The 19,648-nt window shown below is 34.0% G+C and overlaps 1 long non-coding RNA gene across 2 annotated transcripts in view; it reads left to right on the top strand.

Annotated features, from left to right (window-relative positions):
• The first annotated feature begins 1,816 nt into the window (after nt 1-1,816).
• LOC141387534 (uncharacterized) overlaps nt 1,817-19,648 on the top strand; it is a 59,478-nt gene continuing 41,646 nt past the window's right edge. Inside the window, exons 1-2 of one of the 2 annotated variants that reach the window (XR_012408579.1) lie at nt 1,817-2,149; nt 2,214-2,973. This is a non-coding gene — a long non-coding RNA (uncharacterized lncRNA). Of the gene's footprint in view, nt 2,150-2,210; nt 2,974-19,648 lie in introns of both variants that reach the window. The other variant, XR_012408578.1, reaches the window with a different exon arrangement.

Here is a 19,648-nt window from a genome sequence, read left to right as displayed (position 1 = left end):
GGTCCTCTATAAGAAGACTACATGGTCTTCTATAAGAAGACCACATGGTCTTCTATAGGATGACCAAATGGTCTACTATAGGAAGACCAAATGTTCTACTATAAGAAGACCACATGGTCTTTTATAAGAAGACCACATGGCGAACAATGCCAAACCTTCTCCACTAATAAACTTGTTGTTTTAAATATTAAAACAACAAAAGGGATTAAGCCAGACTATTTTGAAAAATCAAGAAAGTGGATTTATTAAAATAGTATTTTCAAGGACCAGGATTTAAAAAAAATGACGGATGTGGATTTTTTAAAAATTAGATTTTAAAGGGCGTGGATTTTTTAAAAATTACTTTTTCAAGGATATCTGTTTTTTAAAAATTAGTTTTTCATGGACGTGGAATTTTTAAAAATTAGTATCTCAAAGACGTGGATTTTTTAAAAATTATTTTTCAACGACGTGGATTTTTTTAAATATTTTTTAAGAACGTCGATTTGAAAAAATATTGTTTGAACAATGTTGATTAAAAAAAAATATTTTTTTAAGAATGTTGACTAAAAAATAGTTTTTGAAGAATGTTGATTTAATTTTTTTTAACGATGGTTTAAAAAATATCTTTTTAAAGGAAGTGACTTTAAAAAAAATTAATTAAAGGATGTGAATTTTTTAAATTTTATTTTTTCAACGTCGAGAATTTAACAAAAATTTACGGCTTGTAGTTTTTTTAAAAAAATATTTTTTAACGTGGATTAAAAAAATGTTTCTGACGAGGATTTAAAACAAAATTATTTAAAAGAAAATCTACTAGTTGGTACAAAAAAATATTTATTAAGGACGTGGATTTTTAAACCTATTTTTTCAACGACGTGGATTTAGAAAAATTGTTTTCAGAGACGTGGATTAAAAAAATAGTTTTAAAATACGTGGATTTTTTACAAATATTTTTTTAATGAATTGGTTTTTTAAAAAATATTTTTTCAATGGCTTGGTTTTTTAAAAAATATATTTTTAAGGACTTGGGTTTTCAAAACTACTTTTTCAATGACGTGGATTCAAAATTTTTTTCAGAATTTTCCTAGGACTTGGATTTTTTACAAAAATATTTTTTCAATGATTTGGATTTAAAAAAATATTTTTCCAAGGACGTGGATTTTTGACAAAATATTTTTTCAAGTATGTGGATTTATTTGTTAATTAATGCGATTTCAAGGATGTAATTTTTTTTAATTATCCCGAGTCCAATTGCTTTACTATGCATTTATATACCACTCGCATAAAAATGCGACATAAATAAAGAGAAAAATAAATTTCCGGAGCAAAGGTTTACAACAGTGTATAAGAGCTTTCCTATGTTAACAAAATAACATCTCTGTTATAGCCAATTTTGCTAACATTGAGAATGTGTGTCAGATTTACGCATGTTTTGCTTGTGCCACGTTTTCGTATAGGTTCCAGCAAAAAATGTATGTAGGTTTGTTTGTGTCTGTGTTTGGGTATGTTTTGGGGATACTTTTAGTTGTTGCTGTTGTTGGCAATTTCTGCTTGCTTTAATATACTCCAGCTGTTGCACATTCGGGCGGTTGGTCGGTCATAGAAGTCGCTGGCTGGCTGGTTGATATTTCGTATTTTTCGGTGAGTGAGTACAAATCAACAGTACCATTATTTGTGTGTGTGCCAGTGTGTGCGTTTGTTGCCTTAATGGTATATATGAATGTTTGCAATTGAGAGTATAAAGTTTGTTCTGTATGCGTGTGTGTGTGTATGTGTGTTATCCAGCAGCTAGATTATTTGCCAAGGCAAACTACATTTGATGAGGTGCCCATCCAGTACGAAACGAGTATCCAATGTGTTTAGTTGTATCCGGCGTACAACAACAAGAAAAAAAGAGAAAAAAGAAAAATCTTAAAAAAAATAATATTGAAAAAAATCTTGGCAAATAAAAGCAAGCAATGAAAAATAAAACAAAATTGTGAAAACAAAAATGTAAAAAATATTTTAAAGGGAAAATTAAAAAAAAAAATCAAAAGTGTTTGTGTCTGTGGAGGATATAGAAAAATATTGAAATGTATAAATATTAATAAAAAATTTATGAAAAAAATATTGTGTCCCTTTGTGTTTTCCCTGGTGTTTACAAGTGTAGTTGTGTTGTTCTCCGTGTGTAAGTGTTGTTTTGTGAGCATGTCTTTGAATAATTAATATTGTGGATTGTTTTTTTTTAGTAGAAACAAAAAGAAAAATCAGTTATTTAAAGAAATACAAATATTTGAAAAATATTTAAATAAAATTTTGTGAATTCAAAAAGCATACTTGTTGTTTTCAAAACAAAACAAAAAAAAAAAAAAAAATAAAATAAATAAATAAAAAATGTCAATAACCAATTTAAATTTGTATTCAATTGCCATTTAACGAATAATTTCAAGCGAAAATTGTCTCAAACTTACTGCGGAACGGTTAAACGGTGCGTATACGTGTGAATTTGTTTCGGTGGCATTTAAAAAAAAAAACAAAAGAAAAGAAAACCCAAAACATAAAACGTTAAAACGCGTTCGAAAAATGTCTTGTCGTGGCGCTCATTGTCCTCGTTATCGATGTTGATTCTACGTTTCACTTTCATTTCGGTTCGTTTTTAAGTTTTCGTGTTGTTTTTGTGTGTTTTGGAGTTCCAGTTTTGCCAGCATTTGCCTAGCTGTTGCTGCTACAGCTGCTGTACACCTGCAATTTTTTTGTCATCTCCCCTCCCCAACACATCTTTGCCACAGCAGATTTTTTTCCATCTGATCATCTACAACAACGTCAAAGAGCAATGTGAAGCTATGGTACATTACCGTTATGTTTTACTAAAGTTTCATTGTATTATATGAAGTGAAGTTTGTGAAAGAGAGTATTTGTGGATGTGGATGTTTGACAAGCATCTTCTTTGAACATTGTTTTTGGGTTAATAAGGATTTGTTCAACCTCTCTGCATTCCTGACGAAATAAAAGGTAAATTTTCAATTACATATTTTGGTTTTGTTTAATTTTTTTTCTTACCCTACTCAAGGCATTATAGATACATTTTTCGTTTGGACTTAGGGTTTATAAAAAATATAGGGATTTAGAAATTGAGTCTGTAAATACTTAATGGAATGATATATGAAGACTAGATTAAGATTAAAGAAGATTTTTTGAATGACTGCCAGAAAAATAAATGTGTTTTTTTAAAGAATATTTTCTCATCGTCCTTCCGACGAACTGTTTAAAAAATTTTTAGTATATTTTGGAAAATTGTTAGATGGACCAACGACGTGGATTTTTAAATATAATTTTCGATTACCAACAACGTGGATTTTTTAAAGAATATTTTTTGAAGGGCCAACAAATGTGGCTTTTTTAAAGAATATTTTTTTAAGGAACAACGAAACGAGAATTTTTATATTATAATAACTTTTTTTTTTTTTTTCTTTTAGTTTTAAGTACACAACCCCTAAAATTAAGAAACCTTTTAATCAGCCCCGGGAGCAAGGGCGTATATACCTTTATAAACACTATCTATGTATATAAGCGACAATCTATGTATAAGCCTGATGCTGTAAACACCATTTAATCATTGCGATAATACATTATAGTCGTAAGTGTTCATTATTATGTAAAAAAAATCACCTTATTGTTATCCTTTAGTCTCAATAAATTAAAAATTAAAAAAATTAAAAATTAAAAATTAATTTTTTTTCTTACCCTACTCAAGGCATTATATATACATTTTTCGTTTGGATTTAGGGTTTATAAAAAATATAGGGATTTAGAAATTGAGTCTGTAAATACTTAATGGAAGGATATATGAAGACTAGATTAAGACTAAAGAAGATTTTTTGAATGACTGCCAGAAAAATAAATGTGAATTTTTTAAAGAATATTTTCTCATCGTCCACCCGATGAATTGTTTAAATAATTTTGAAGGATTTTTTTTTTTTTGAAAATTTTTAGATGGATCAGTGACGTGGATTTTTTAAATATAAATTTCGATTACCAACAACGTGGATTTTTTAAGTATAAATTTCGATTACCAACAACGTGGATTTTTTAAATATAAATTTCGATTACCAACAACGTGTATTTTTTAAATATAAATTTCGATTACCAACAACGTGGATTTTTTTAAATATAAATTTCGATTACCAACAACGTGGATTTTTTAAAAATAAATTTCGATTACCAACAACGTGGATTTTTTAAACATAAATTTCGATTACCAACAACGTGGATTTTTTAAATATAAATTTCGATTACCAACAACGTGGATTTTTTTAAATATAAATTTCGATTACCAACAACGTGGATTTTTTAAAAATAAATTTCGATTACCAACAACGTGGATTTTTTAAACATAAATTTCGATTACCAACAACGTGGATTTTTTTAAATATAAATTTCGATTACCAACAACGTGGATTTTTTAAAAATAAATTTCGATTACCAACAACGTGGATTTTTTAAACATAAATTTCGATTACCAACAACGTGGATTTTTTTAAAGAATATTTTTTAAGGACCGACAAGCGTAGATTTTTTAAAGAATATTTTTTAAGGACCAACAAGGATAGATTTTTTAAAGAATATTTTTTTAAGGAACAACAAACGAGGATATTTTTAAGAATATCTTGTCAAGGACCAACAAACGTGGATTTTTTAAATAACATTTTTTCAAGGAGCAACGAACGTGGTTTTTAAACAATATTTTTCAAGGACCAACAGATGTGGAACCTGGATTTTTTAAAGATTATATTTCAAGGAACAGCAAACCTGGATTTTTTATAGAACATTTTTTAAGGAACAACAAACATGGATTTTTAAGAGAATATTTTTCAAGGATAACGATCATGGATTTTTAAAGAATATTTTTTTGGGAACAACAACCCTTGATTTTTCATAGAATATTTTGTCAAGGAACCACAAATATTGATTTTATATAGAATATTTTTTAAGGAACAACAAACATGGATTTTTACGAGAATATTTTTCCAGGACAACAAAAGTGGATTTTTAAAGAATATTTTTTTAAGGAAAACAAACATGGATTTTTTAAAGAATATTTGTTCAAGGAACAACATCCCTGGATTTTTTACAGAATCCTTTTTCAAGGACCAACAAACTTGAATTGTTAAACAATATTTTTTTCAAGGAACAACAAAAGTGGATTTTTTAAAGAATATTTTTTCAAGGAACAACAAACGTGGATTTTTTAAAGAATATTTTTTCAAGGAACAACAAACGTGGATTTTTTAAAGAATATTTTTTCAAGGAACAACAAACGTGGATTTTTTAAAGAATATTTTTTCAAGGAACAACAAACGTGGATTTTTTAAACAATATTTTTTCAAGCAACAACAAACGTGGATTTTTTTAAACAATATGTTTTCAAGCAACAACAAACGTGGATTTTTTAAACAATATTTTTTCAAGCAACAACAAACGTGGATTTTTAAAACAATATTTTTTCAAGCAACAACAAACGAGGATTTTGTTTAAAGAATATTTTGTCAAGGACCTACAAACGTGTATTTTTAAAGAATATTTTGTCAAGGACCTACAAACGTGTATTTTTAAAGAATATTTTTTCATTAGTTCATCAAACGTGGATTTTTTAAACAAGATTTTTTCAACGAACAACAAACGTGGATTTTTTAAACAAGATTTTTTCAACGAACAACAAACGTGGATTTTTTAAACAAGATTTTTTCAACGAACAACAAACGAAGATTTTGTTTAAAGAATATTTTGTCAAGGACCAACAAACGTTGACTTTTTAAAGATTTTTTTCAAGGGCCAACAAACGTGGATTTTTTAAAGAATATTTTTTTCACTACGTTCATCAAGCCTGGATTTTCTAAAGAATATTTCTTCAAGGAACAACACACGTGGATTTTTAAACAATATTTCTTCAAGGAACAACACACGTGGATTTTTAAACAATATTTCTTCAAGGAACAACACACGTGGATTTTTAAACAATATTTTTTCAAGCAAGGATTATTTTAAGAATATTTTTTTTTTCAATTACGTTCATCAAACGTGGATTTTTCAAAACAATATTTTTTTAACGAGCAAAAAAACGTGGATATTTAAAGAACGTTTTTTTCAATTACCTTCATCAAACGTGGATTTTTTAAAGAATATTTTTTCAATTACTTTCACGAATATTTTTTCAATTACCTTCAAATGTGGATTTTTAAAGAATATTTTTTTAAAGGACAAACAAATGTGGATCTTTTAAACAATATTTTTTTAAGGAACAACGAACGTGGATTTTTTTTAAACAATATTATTTCAAGCAACAACAAACGTGGATTTTTTTAAGAATATTTTTTCTTACGTTCATCAAACGTGGATTTTTTATAGAATATTTTTCACGACCTACAAACGTAGATTTTTTATAGAATATTTTTCACGACCTACAAACGTGGATTTTTAAACAATAGTTTTTCAAGTAGCAACATGCGTGGATTTTTTAAACAATATTTTTTCATGGACCAACAAACGTGGATTTTTTGAAGAACATTTTTCGAGAACCAACAAACGTGGATTTTTTAAACAATATTTTTTCAAGGAACAGCAAACCTGGATTTTTTATAGAACACTTTTTCGAGGGCCAATAAACCGGGGATTTTTAAAGAATATTTTTCAAGGACCGAAAACCCTGGATTTTTGAGGAATATTTTTTAATGACCATCAGTCTTGACTTTTTTGAAGAATATTTTTTCAGTGACCTTCAATCGTGGATTTTTTGAGGAATATTATTTTAATGGTCATCAATTGTGGATTTTTTGAGGAATATTTTTTCAATGATCATCAGTCGTTGATTTTTGAGAAATATTTTTTTTTGTGACCATCAGTCGTTTGGATTTTTTTTAAGGACCAACAAAAGTAGGTTTGAGTAGAATATTTTTCAATCACCATCAGACATAGATTTTTTAAAGAATATTTTTTCTATGACCCTCAGTCGTGGATTTTTTAAAGAATATTTTTTCTGTGACCATAATACCTGGATTTTTTTTAAAGAATATTTTTTCTATGACCATCTGACTTTCCTTTTTTAAAGAACATTTTTTAAACGTACATTATTCCAAGAACTATGTTTCCTGAAGAATATTTCGGATCAAAGTATGGAGTTTTTAAATGTCAATTTTAGTGCAGAATGTCGGTATTTGTGGTTATCGATACCGATTTAGGTTTGGTGACATCGAAATTTAACGCCATACCAAATATGTCAGTGTACATAATTTTTATATTCAAATTTCAGGGCCAAGACTGAACATGAGGTGGTGAATACTTTATACCCTCAGCCTATAAGTTTACGCCTCATCTGAATAATGGCTTTAGACCGCAAGTATGTTAAGACGAAATCCGTTTCACAATTTAGATTCGATTTAGTCCTGTCCATCCACCAGTCTATCTGGAGCGCAATAAAATCTCTCGAACAGATGTAAACAAGTCAACACATGGTCGTATGTCAAACGGTTCTGAGTACTCTTAGGCTAAAAACTGTCAAACTTTCCAAAAAACTTGCCAAATGACGGCTGGCGACACTGCGTGTTGCCTAGGCCAGAAGATTTTTTAGTGACCCTACCCAAAAACGCCTAAAAAGTTTTGCTTAAAACTTTAAAAATCTCCAACGGATAATCTGCGTGATAATCGGGAGTTACCGTTCTATTGGGGCTATACCAAAATGAGGACTTACGTCGACAATTTTTTTTTGAGAATTTTTGTGCCCACTGGGAGTTCAAATGTGAAATTGCAGGTAGTCCTTTAAAAATGTTGCATAATTATCAAAATTATCTATCGGGAGGTACCGTTATATGGGGCCTAGATCAAAACATGGACATAAGTTGACCGTTTTTGGTGGAGAAGCTTTATAAACACTGGGAACCTCAAGTGCTCAATTACAGGTAGTTCGCCCAAACAAATTTGCGAAACCCCTAAAAATCATACCAACATCTGGGCCCATGTTGAAAGTTTTTAGTGGAGAAGTTTCCTGATTACTAATGACCTCAAATGTTAAATAACATCTAGTTCGGACAAAAACGTTTAAAATCTGGAGGTAACCTTATATGGGGGCTATATCAAAACATGGACCTATGTTGATAATTTTTGTGTGGAGAATTTTTCTTACCAATGGGAAATCCAAATCTTAAATTATAGCCATTTCGGACATAAATGCATATAAAATTCTTAAAATATCAAAAACCGTAAGTTACCGTTATATTGGAGCCATACCAAAACATGGGCCTATGTTGAACATATTTGTTGCAGAAATTGTTCGATCGTTGGGAACTTCAAAAGTTAAATTACAAATAGTTTGGTTGAAAAGTTTTAGAGATAACCTCAAAATATCTTAAATCGGGAGGTACAGTTATATTGGGGCCATACCAAAACATGGACCTATTTTGAACATTTTTGTTGGAGAATTTTCGTGACCACTGGGAACCACAAATGTCGAATTACAAGTAGTTCGGTCCAAGAATGTAGGGAAAACCCTCAAAATACCTAAAATTCGGAGGTATCGCTATAAGGGGGCTTTATCAAAACATGCACCTGTGCCGACAATTTTTGGTGAAGGAGTATTGTGACCACTGTAAACCTCAAAAGTTAAATTACAGATAGTTGGGACAAAAAATGCAATTAAAATCTCAAATATCTAAAATTCAGAGGTATCGTTATATGGGGGCTATACCAAAACGTGGACCGATATAGCCCATATTGGAGCATGACCTGCTTATGGAATGAAATACACTCGAGTGAACAAATATTGCATTCTGGCTCAATTAACGAGGATGCAAGAGATATTACCACAGATTAAAATGGTTAGATCGACTCGGAATTTTATCCTGATCAAGAATATATATACGTTATGTTGTTGCTAATGTTCACTTATATGAATTACGAACAGAAAAACAAACCTAATATACCCTTCATACTTGGTGGAGTGTAGGTTAGGTTTGTGGATGTGCAGCCACTAATTTGTGACTGTGTCACTCGGAGACCTTCCGGTTCATTGTGATCATCCGGGGTAAAAATGAGGGATGTGCTGTAAAGAGCCAGCACTGGACATCGACACAGGAGGTGCTCGATCATCTCCATCTCCTCCTCATCCCCACAGAGTCTGCAATAGTCATTAACATCCTCATCCCATTTGATGGTAAAGGCCCTGACATAGCAGTGTCCAGTAATAACTCCCGTCATTACTCTAACTTCAGCTTTACTTAGGTTCAACAGAGAATTCGTTCTTTTGACTGACAGAGACGGCCAAATGGATCTTGACACAATGCACCTAGGTTCATTATGCTATAGTTCACTGGCTCTTTCGTCAGAGAACGTTTCAATTCTTTGGAAAAAGTGACAAATGGGTGGTTTGATGGAGTCAGCGATTGCTAGATCTGTAGACTGCGATCCTCATCTAGCTAATTCGTCTGCTCTTTCATTACCCATATAGTCGCGGTGTCCTGGTACCCAGCATAGCCGATAGCCGTTAGTTAGCGTTCCCAAGGCTGTTCTACACTTAAGAAAGACATCGGACTTGATGTTGCAGGAGTTGATGGCTTTAAGAGCCGCTTGTCTATCCACAAAGATGGACACCGGTTCAAAGATTTCTGCATCCAAACTTTTTATCAATTCCGTTGCCTTCCAAATCGCGAAGATTTCAGCCTGGAAGACACTACAGTTGCTATCTAGCCTGTAAGCGTACTCAAGAGATAGCCTTTCACAGTAGACGCCAGCCCCCGTACCTTCCTCCATCTTGGAACCGTCTGTATAAAAAGCCAGACCGTCCAGAGGGCGGTTACTGCGGTTCCAGTCGTCTCTACTAGGTATAACGACATCTATATCGTCAAATCTCAGGACTGGTGAATATAGTCGTACAGTTTTCCATGTTGGTTCACATTGATACCCGATTCATTGAGGATACATCCATGCCCTTACGCACAACCGCGCCAGAGATTCTGTTCATGTAGCCTTAGGGCACAACGAGTTGCCTGACACTTAATGCTGAGGCTCAGAGGTCTTAGGTTCAGCATTGCTTTCATAGCAGCTTGGGGTGTGCTCCTGGTGGCTCCAGTTATGAGAATCGCGGCAGCTCTTTGCGCCTTGTCTTGTTTGCTGGATGTCGATTTTTGGCGATTTTTGGGTCTAACCATGGTGTTATATAACCGGTGTATAATCGATGGGTTTAGACTTCAACCTTTCCCAATGAAATTCTTGCATGAATAAAGTGCAATCAGTCCTCTCTTCGCCCGCTCCTCAGCATTCCTGTTCCATCGCAATTGACAGTCCAGGATTGTGTCAAGGTACTTTGCTTCGGGCGAGAGCTGAAGCTGCACTCCATCAAGTGTTGGTGGGACAAATACGCCGAGCTCACGCTTCCTCGTGAATATTACCAGTTCTGTCTTAGTTGGGTTTACTCCAAGGCCGTTAGCCTTAGCCCAGCGCGACAGCGTCGATAAGGCTCTTTGCATAAGTTCCGAAGTAGCCACAGTAACGGTTTTTAGCATATTATTTATCCAACAAGTTAGGGTTTCGGTTGTGTTAACTTTTTAAGTGAGAATTTTATTGACTCAAGTTCCACATTATTGAAAGCTCCTTCTATGTCCAGAAAGGCAGCCTAGGTAAAGTTTGAGTTTTCCATGTTTCTCTCAATGAAACCTACCACCTCATGCAAAGCAGTCTCCATAGATTCGCCCTTAAAATATGCATGCTGCGAGTTGCTTATAGAGGCGGTGTCTACATGACTCCTTATCTCCAAATCGATCAGTCTTTCGAGAGTCTTAAGGAGAAAGGATGATAAGCTAATGGGTCTGTAGTAATTTGGTGTAGAGTGACTAGGTTTTCCCGCTTTGCTAACATAAGTAACTTTTACCTCTTTCCACAGACCCGGTACAAGCGAGAGAGTGAAACACGCCCTATAGATCTCCTCCAGGATTTGATATAAGCGTGGCGATGCAAATTGAAGCATCACCGGCGTTATACCATCCGGTCCAGGTGACTTATATGGCTTGAAAGTGTTGACAGTCCATTTAATCTTATTTCTGCTAACCACCTTGCCAATGAGATCCAAATCCATAGGCCCTTACAGCCTGGGAAGTGGTCCCTGCCAAGAGGATAAGAGTCTCTGTAGCAGAGTCTGTCACACACGCACCATCTTACTTCTTGATATTTCCGATGGATTAAGGGTCCTTGGAGAGTAATCTTCGAAACCTAGTTGCGTCGTTGATTCCTTCTATTGACTCACAGAAATTAGCCCAAGACTTTTTCTTTGCTCGCTTGATTTCACTCTTGTATTTATTGAAGCTCACCTTGTAGGAGTCCTAATCAAGATTATTTACAGTCCCATTAAGTTCCTCAGCTGTTTCTATATTAATATTAAGAGTCAGTTGAGAAATCCTTAGTTCCGTGTATTTATCCCAGTTTGTTCTTCTCGGGTTCCAATGAGGAGTTTGGCGACCTCCGTCAAAAAAGACATCGAAGAATATATTCATATGATCCGAGAAGGAACATTCTTTAGATACCCTCCAATTCCTTAGGGCGGAGTCATCTAGATTCGAGAGGGTTAGGTCGATGACCTCCTCCCTATCTCTAATGTTAAAAGTTGGATATTGGTAAATTTTATGATAAAATAAAATCGAATATAGACTCACCAAATTTTGTTGGTCTCCTTGCTCAGCCCCATTGACAATGGTGTGCGTTTGCGTCACATCCCAGGATCACGTTGCAGGTACCCATCATATTATCGAGCAACCGTCGGACATCCAGGTTTGGTGGGTCTGGGTCCTCAAAAGGCATGTATACGGATGACAGTAGTGTGGCCACCCCCGTACCATGCTCCAGTCTGGCCGTGCACATGTCACCGTTGCTGTAATTAGATGGGAAGATTAGATTCAAGCTCTTTTTACCTACTATACAAGTCCTCACCTTGTCCCCCTCGGACGCGGCGAAGATGTCGAAATTGGCATTGCTTAGTCCAGAAACCTTTTTCTTATTGATAAAAGGCTCCTGGACTAAGACAATGTATACTTCAGAGGTCGTGAGGGACAAGAGTAGTTCAGCGGCGGCGGCTTTGCAATGATGCAGATTAATCTGCAAGATGCGCAGCTTTTGCCGCTTCCTTACCCTTACTGAGTTTCGTGGGGTGGACTCAGTCGAAACCGAACCCATCCTGAACCGAAATTCAGTTTTCCCTCACGTCCTCTAAGATATAACTCCCCAGGGGGGTCGACCGCCACTCTTGCAACCATCCCACCGTCCTCGTTACAAGGTGCTAGACTTATAACAGTCCAGCCCGATGTAGTGAGGTTGAGATTTTGCAATTTAACATCCTCAGCAAGAGCTCTTTGGTTGAGTGTATAGTGAAAGGAGTTTTCTGGTTAATATTTTCAAGGAGTTCAAAAGATGGACTGTTGTAAACTTCCGAAACGCCGATATACATATTTTCGCTTCTTCGTTTTCCCTACATAACCCCCCTGACTTTTTTTGGAATCTCCAAATACATAAATCCCAGCATAAACTTCCTTTGGCAAAGTTGCCACCGTCAATATGAACCATGTTTTCGTTTCGGTTAACATTGTTTTTCTTTGTTGTAGTTGTTGTTATTTGTTGTTTTTCTTGTTCTCTGTTTTCAATTAAACATTCAACAATTTGTTGCATGAAATACCAAAAAAAACGAAAAATGAAAAGCATCAAAAAACAATCAGCCAACCAAGCAAAACAAATACAAACACAAACTCGGACTAATTATGGAGCTTACAAAAGGGGGTGGGTGGCAGAGGAGAGTGAACCAAATAAAGGTGATGGTGGTGGGTGGCGGATGACGGGTGGGTGTTTCAATTACCTACTTTTACTTTAAGGGCATCACGTTGAGATTTGAAGAGGGTGAATGATGTTGTTGTTATTGTGTTATGTTTTTCTTGTAAATTCTTGCTTTGTGACTTTGTGTTCATCATTAGGGTGGAAAAATACGAAAAATCTTAAAATATTTTTTTTTTCTGAATAAAGAATTTTGTTTTTGAGAAAATCCTGTAGGCAAAATGTTTAAACATCATCTCTTCAATGTCAATCACATAGCAAATCCATGAGCGTTTTTGTTGTTGTTTCGTTCTCTTTTGGAAAAGGGGTAGAAATTAATTGAATTGACTTGTTGGCCAAAATCGTCATCGGTAACAGCAACCACAACAACTGCCACATTGGCAATACCAATTGAGACAACTTCGAAATGAGTTTAATTAAATGTCCTGTCAAACAAAATGTTGTGTTCCTGTGTACGTGCATGCGTGTGAGTGTGTGTGTTTGCGTTCAACATTACAAGGCCACATATTTTGTCATTATCCTAAATTAATTTCCGTTCAACTTAATTTTCTTCACATTGGCTGGGGATTGGAATTCAACAAAGGTGAAGGACGACCTTTTAAATTGAATTGCACAAAAGAAAAAATATTTATTTCCATACACTTTTTTGCCCTGAGGATATTTGTGAGATAATTACATTTGGCAAGATGTAAATGTAAGAAGTGATGGAAATTATAAAGGAATTTATTTGTAAAAGATTATTAAATATTTTCACAAAAACAAGTGGTGAACCCTTTTGAGTTTAATCATGTTTGTTTTTGAAAAAGAACAATTCCCAGGGCGGTTTAATAACGTATGTCTTGTAGTAAAATGTCGTAAGTCCCTTCTTAGAATTTATGTTCAGGAGAAAGAAAAAAACGTTCTAGCGCGCTGTGGTTATTGTTTTTCTTGGTGGTAAAATCAATTTTCTTTTTTATTACCCTTCAATATCATTGATTTTTAAACAGTAGTTTTTAAGGACCAACAAACTTGGATTTTGTAAAGAATATTTTTTTAAGGACCAACAAACGTGGATTTTTAAAGAATATTTTTTTAAGGACCAACAAAGTGGATTTTTTTAAGGATATTTTTTCAAGGAACAACAAAAATGGATTTTTTAAAGAATATTTTTTGAAGGACTCACGAACGAGAATTTTTCTAAAGAATATTTTTCAAGGACCAACAAACGTGGATTTTGTAAAGAATATTTTTAAAGGACCATCGAATGGGAATTTTTTACAGAATATTTTTTCAAGCACCATCAAATGGGGATTTTTTAAAGGATATTTTTCAAGGACCAACAATTGTGGATTTTTTAAATACATAATTTGTTTTCAAGGACCAACAAACCTTGAGTTTTTTACAAAGTATTTTTTCAAGGACCAACAAACGTAGATTTTTTACAGAATATTTTTTCAAGAACCATACACAAACAAACGTTTCGACGACCATTAGATGGATATCTTTACAGAATATTTTTTCAAGGCCAAAAACATGGATTTTTTAAAGGTTTTTTTTCAGGCACCATCAAATGGGGATTTTTTATAGAATATTTGTCAGGGACCAACAATCGTGGATTTTTTAAAGAATTTTTTTCAAGGAACACCAAACGTGGATTCTTTAAAGAATATTTGTTCAAGGACAAACATACGTGGATTTTTTACAGAATATTTTTTCAAGGACCGTCAAATGAGAATTTTTAAAAAATATTTTTTTAAGCACCGTCAAATAGGAATTTTTTACAGAATATTTTTTCAAGGACCTCCAAATAGGGATTTTTAAAGAATATTATTTTAAGGACCGTCAAATGGTAATTTTTTACAGAATATTTTTTCAAGGACCTCCAAATAGGGATTCTTAAGGAATATTTTTTTAAGGGTCGACAAACGTGGATTTTTTAAAAAATATTTTTTCAAGGACCGTCAAATGGGAATTTTTTACAGAATATTTTTTCAAGGACCTCCAAATAGGGATTCTTAAGGAATATTTTTTTAAGGGTCAACAAACGTGGATTTTTTAAAAAATATTTTTTCAAGGACCGTCAAATGGGATTTTTTTTTTACAGAATATTTTTTCAAGACCTCTAAATAGGGATTTTTAAAGAATATTTTTTTAAGGGGCAACAAACGTGGATTTTCTAAAGAATTTTTCTTCAAGGAACACTAAACGTGGATTCTTTAAAGAATATTTTTCAAGGACCAACAAACGTGGATTTTTTAAAGAATATGTTTTCAAGGGCCATCAAATGGGAATTTTTTACAGAAAAAATTTTCAAGGACCACCAAATGGAGATTTTCTAAGAATATTTTTTCAATGGTCAATAAACGTGGATTTTTTATAGAAAATTTTTTCAAGGGTCAACAAACGTGGATTTTTTATAGAAAATTTTTTCAAGGGTCAACAAATGGTAATTTTTAAAGAATATTGTTTTAAGCGCCAACAATCGTGGATTTTTAAGGACCAACATACGTGAATTTTTTTTCGGTTTTTTAAGTATTTTCGCTTCAATTTTTAACAAAACTTGCTATAATTTGACATATAAAGTTCCAAGTAGCCACATCACTTCTCGACCAAAAATTGTTTATATAGGTCCATGTTTTGGTATAGGCCCCGTACCTCCCGATTTTCAGTATTTTGAGGATTTTAGCTAACATTTTTAACCGAACTAGCTGTAATTTGACATTTGAGGTTCTTTGTGGTAACAAAACTTTTCCATCAAAAATCGTGAACATAGGTACATGTTTTGATATATCCGCCATATAACAGTACCTCCCGATTTTCGGTATTTTGAGGATTTTAGCTAACATTTTTAACCAAACTAGGTGTAGTATGACACTTGATGTTCACAGTGGTCACGAAACTCCTTAACTAATAATGGTCAACGTAGGTCCATGTTTTCATATAGCCCCCATATAACGTATTTTAAGAGTTTAAGCTATAATTTTCAACCGAACATTTGAGGTGCTCATTGGTCACAAAACATTCCCACCAAAAATCGTTAAAATAGGTCCATGTTTTGATGCATCCCCCATAAAACGGTACCTCCCGATTTTCGGCAATTTGAGGACTTTACCTAAAAATTAGAACAGAACTAGCTGAAATTTGACATTCAGTGTGTACGAAACTTCTTCACTAAAAATCGTCCACATATTTATATGTTTTGGTATAGGCCCCATTTAACAGTACCTTCCGATTTTCGAAATTTTAAGGACTTTTGCTACAATTTTTAACCAAACTTGCTGTAATTTGACATTTGAGGTTCCTAGTAGACACAGCATTTCTCCGCCAAAACCATTAGAGGTTCTCTGTGTTCACGAAACTTCTCCACGAAAAATAGTCAACATAGGTCCATGTTTTGTTATAGCTCCCATATAGCGGTACCTCCCGATTTTCGGTATTTTGAGGATTTTAGCTAAACTTTTTAACCGAACTAGCTGTATTTTGACACTTGAGATTCTCAGTGTGCATGAAACTTCTTCGCTAAAAATCGTCAACATAAATCCATGTTTTGGTATAGCCTCCATTTAACGGTACCACCCGGTTTTTCGTTATTTTAGGAATTTAATTAAAAATTTTACAGTTGTGGTTCTCAGTGGTTACGAAACTTCTTCACCTAAAATTTTCGACATATGTCCATGTTTTGGTATGTCCGCCATGTAACAATACCTCGCGATTGTCGGTATTTTGAGGATGTTATCTAAAATTTTTGACCGAACTAGCTGTAATTTGACCTTTAAGGTTCTCTGTGGTAACGAAACTTTTCCACCAAAAATCTTCAAAATAGGTCCATGTTTTGTTATAGCCCCCATATAACAGTAGCTCCCGATTTTCGGCATTTTCAGGGTTATAGAAAAAAATTTTAACCGAACTAGCTGTAATTTGATATTTGAGGTTCCCAGTGGTATTTCGATGGTCTACCCATAATTTGACAGTTGAGGTTCCTTACAGTTACAACACTTTTCCAATATAAAGGTACCACCTGGTTTGGGAACCAACGTGGTGCAATGGTATGCACACCCGCCTTGCACGCTGAAGGTCGTGGGTTCGATTCCCCGGCCAGGCAAACATTAAAATTTTCAACGTTGGCAAAGTTTGTTGACTATGGTGCGTTGAGTCATGAGACTTTATTTGATGCAGTTTCCGCATTTGATTTTTCTTGTATGTATAATACAAATAATGTTAACATCCAATGGGAGTGTTTTGACACGTTTCTCAAATCGGTGCTTTCCATGTTCCCTATTAAAAAAAGGAGATTATCTAGGATCTCTGATAATACCTGGTATAACTCTTCTGATATAGCATACTATAACTCACTGAGGGATTTGGCATTTAGGCAATACATGCTAACAAAAGATATGTCTGATTGGAGAATTTTTTGCAAGGCCAGAAACAAGGCCAAAGCTGTTGTTCGTAAGGCTAAACAAATTGCACACTCGTCTCTTTTTGAGCGCCAATCTACAAATAAGGAATTATGGAGCATTCTTAAGACTAATGGCTTTTCATCTGATAAGTCATATCAGTTTAATGGAAGTGTTGATGATTTGAATGCAAATTTTGCTGGTAATCAACTTAATTCGTCTAATTCATTGGGCGACTTTCAGGGAATGGGCTGTGCTGATGGTGGGTTTTCTTTTCAATGTGTTGTTGTTTCAGACCTTGAGAAGGCTTTTGCTTCTATTAATTCCAATGCTGCTGGCTTAGATGGCTTCACTCTTAAATATTTGAAGATTGTTCTTCCTTTTGTTTCGAATCACTTTGTTCACTTGGTGAATACCATTTTAACAACCTCAGTCTTCCCTGACGCCTGGAAATTGTCAAAAATTGTGCCTGTTAAAAAGAAAAATGTAGTTGGGTCGATTCAAGAATTTCGCCCGATATCTATTTTGCCGATTTGCTCCAAAATAGTTGAATATATTTTAAAGATGCAAGTGACGTCTTATCTTGAGTGTAATAACATGCTTCATGATGCCCAGTGCGGTTTTAGGAGAGCCAGGAGTACGTCATCTCTTTTGCTGGGTCTGACTGACTCTATTCGAAACGGATATGGCGGTACCAAATTTAGTGTCCTCCTGTCACTCGATTTGGTAAAAGCGTTCGATAGAGTTGACCATGTTAAATTGGTTCAAAAGTTGCATAACTTTTTTAATTTTTCTTGTAGTGCGTGTTCACTTATTGCCTCTTATCTGGTTAATAGAAGGCAGCTGGTTTGTGTTGATAATAGATACAGCTCTGTTCTACCTGTGAGGAGTGGTGTTCCGCAGGGATCGGTATTGGGCCCTCTTCTCTTTATTATGTTTTTGAATGACCTTTTTGCGGTTTTTGGTGTGAGCCTTATGCGTATGCTGATGATGTACAGCTGGTCTTCAAAGGTGATTGTCGCATTGCATCAGTGGCTCAGGCTAAAATTGATAACGCCATGAAAGCGTTGCGTTCTTGGATGGTATATAGCTTTCTTGACATTAATCCTTCAAAGACAAAGGCTGTATTTTTTGCTACATTTAATAACATCTATGTTTCGGTGGAATACAATAATGTTCATGTTGACTTTGTCTCAGATGTTTTGTGTTTAGTAGTGATGCTTGATGACAAGCTAAATTTTGCTAATCATATTAACATGGTAACATCCCAACTTAATTCCTCTCTGCGTGGTCTTTACACCACCGATCTGGCTCTGCCACTTTTTATTAGAAAGCGTTTGGCTAATGCATTAGTGATGCCGATTTTCCTGTACTGTGTTGAGGTGTATTCTGGTACAACGGGAAGTAATTTTGATATTATACACTTAGCAGTCAATAGGGTTATTCGCTTTGTATATAAGCTAAATCGCCGAGCTCATATCACCCCTTATGTGATAGATTTTTTTGGTTGTACGTTTCAGTCACATCAAACACCAATGCCCTCAGTTTATGGTGGACAAATTTGTCTTCGCCCCCTCAATTAGGCGTAATCAAATTCAAATTCCTATTGTTCACCATATCATGGATGAATCATTTCTGGTGCGTGTCGCACGCTTGTACAATGACTTGCCTAATGAATTGAAAATTTTCACCATGACTCCCTCTACATTCTCAAAACGTCTTCGCATTCACTTTGGATAACAAGTAATAGTTCAAACGTACTTATATTGTACTTAAAAACGTGTGTTCATTTCAGTCTTATTATTAACCCTTAATATTTTGTTTGATCTCACAATTTTTTTTTTTTATTTTTAATATTAATATAGGATTTTTTTTTATGTCCTGATTTTGGAGTAGTGTATTATTCTCAGTGTTGTATATAACGTAACCTTTTAAATATTTTTTATCTCACTAAATTTTAGTATTATTTTTAGTAATAAATATAGGATTATTTTTTTCCCCCGATTTTGGAGTAGTGAATTTCTCAATGTTATGCATAATGTAATCATCTCTTTTGGCCGTATGGCTTTGTTTACATGAAAGAATTTTTAAATAAATAAAAACAAAATACCCCTCAGTAATGTTGGCGATATTTGCTGAGTATTTCATCCGTTCGGCCTCGGCGATAAACTGCAGGTTTCATATCATTGAGCTAATATGAATCGGGGTGCACTCATTGATATGAGAGAAGTCTCCCTTGTCCCGTATGGAATGTTTTTGGAACAATTATTTATTATTACCTGGTTGAACACATTTTTTCAATTAGAGTAGATAATTTAGGCATTTGTGGCATCCGTGTCGAAAAAGTTTTGCACCTAAAATTGTGAACAGGAAAGGAAACTAATTTTCCATTTTTGTTAATATTTTGTGGTGAAGGGTATAGGTATGAAAAGTTCATACGGGCAAAATGTGCC

The sequence above is a fragment of the Musca autumnalis genome, unplaced genomic scaffold, assembly GCF_047663935.1.
Source record: "Musca autumnalis isolate F117 unplaced genomic scaffold, ASM4766393v1 scaffold_5, whole genome shotgun sequence".
NCBI lineage: Eukaryota > Metazoa > Arthropoda > Insecta > Diptera > Muscidae > Musca > Musca autumnalis.
Note: the sequence above shows the minus strand (reverse complement) of the source record. Positions and strands in the feature narration are given on the sequence as shown.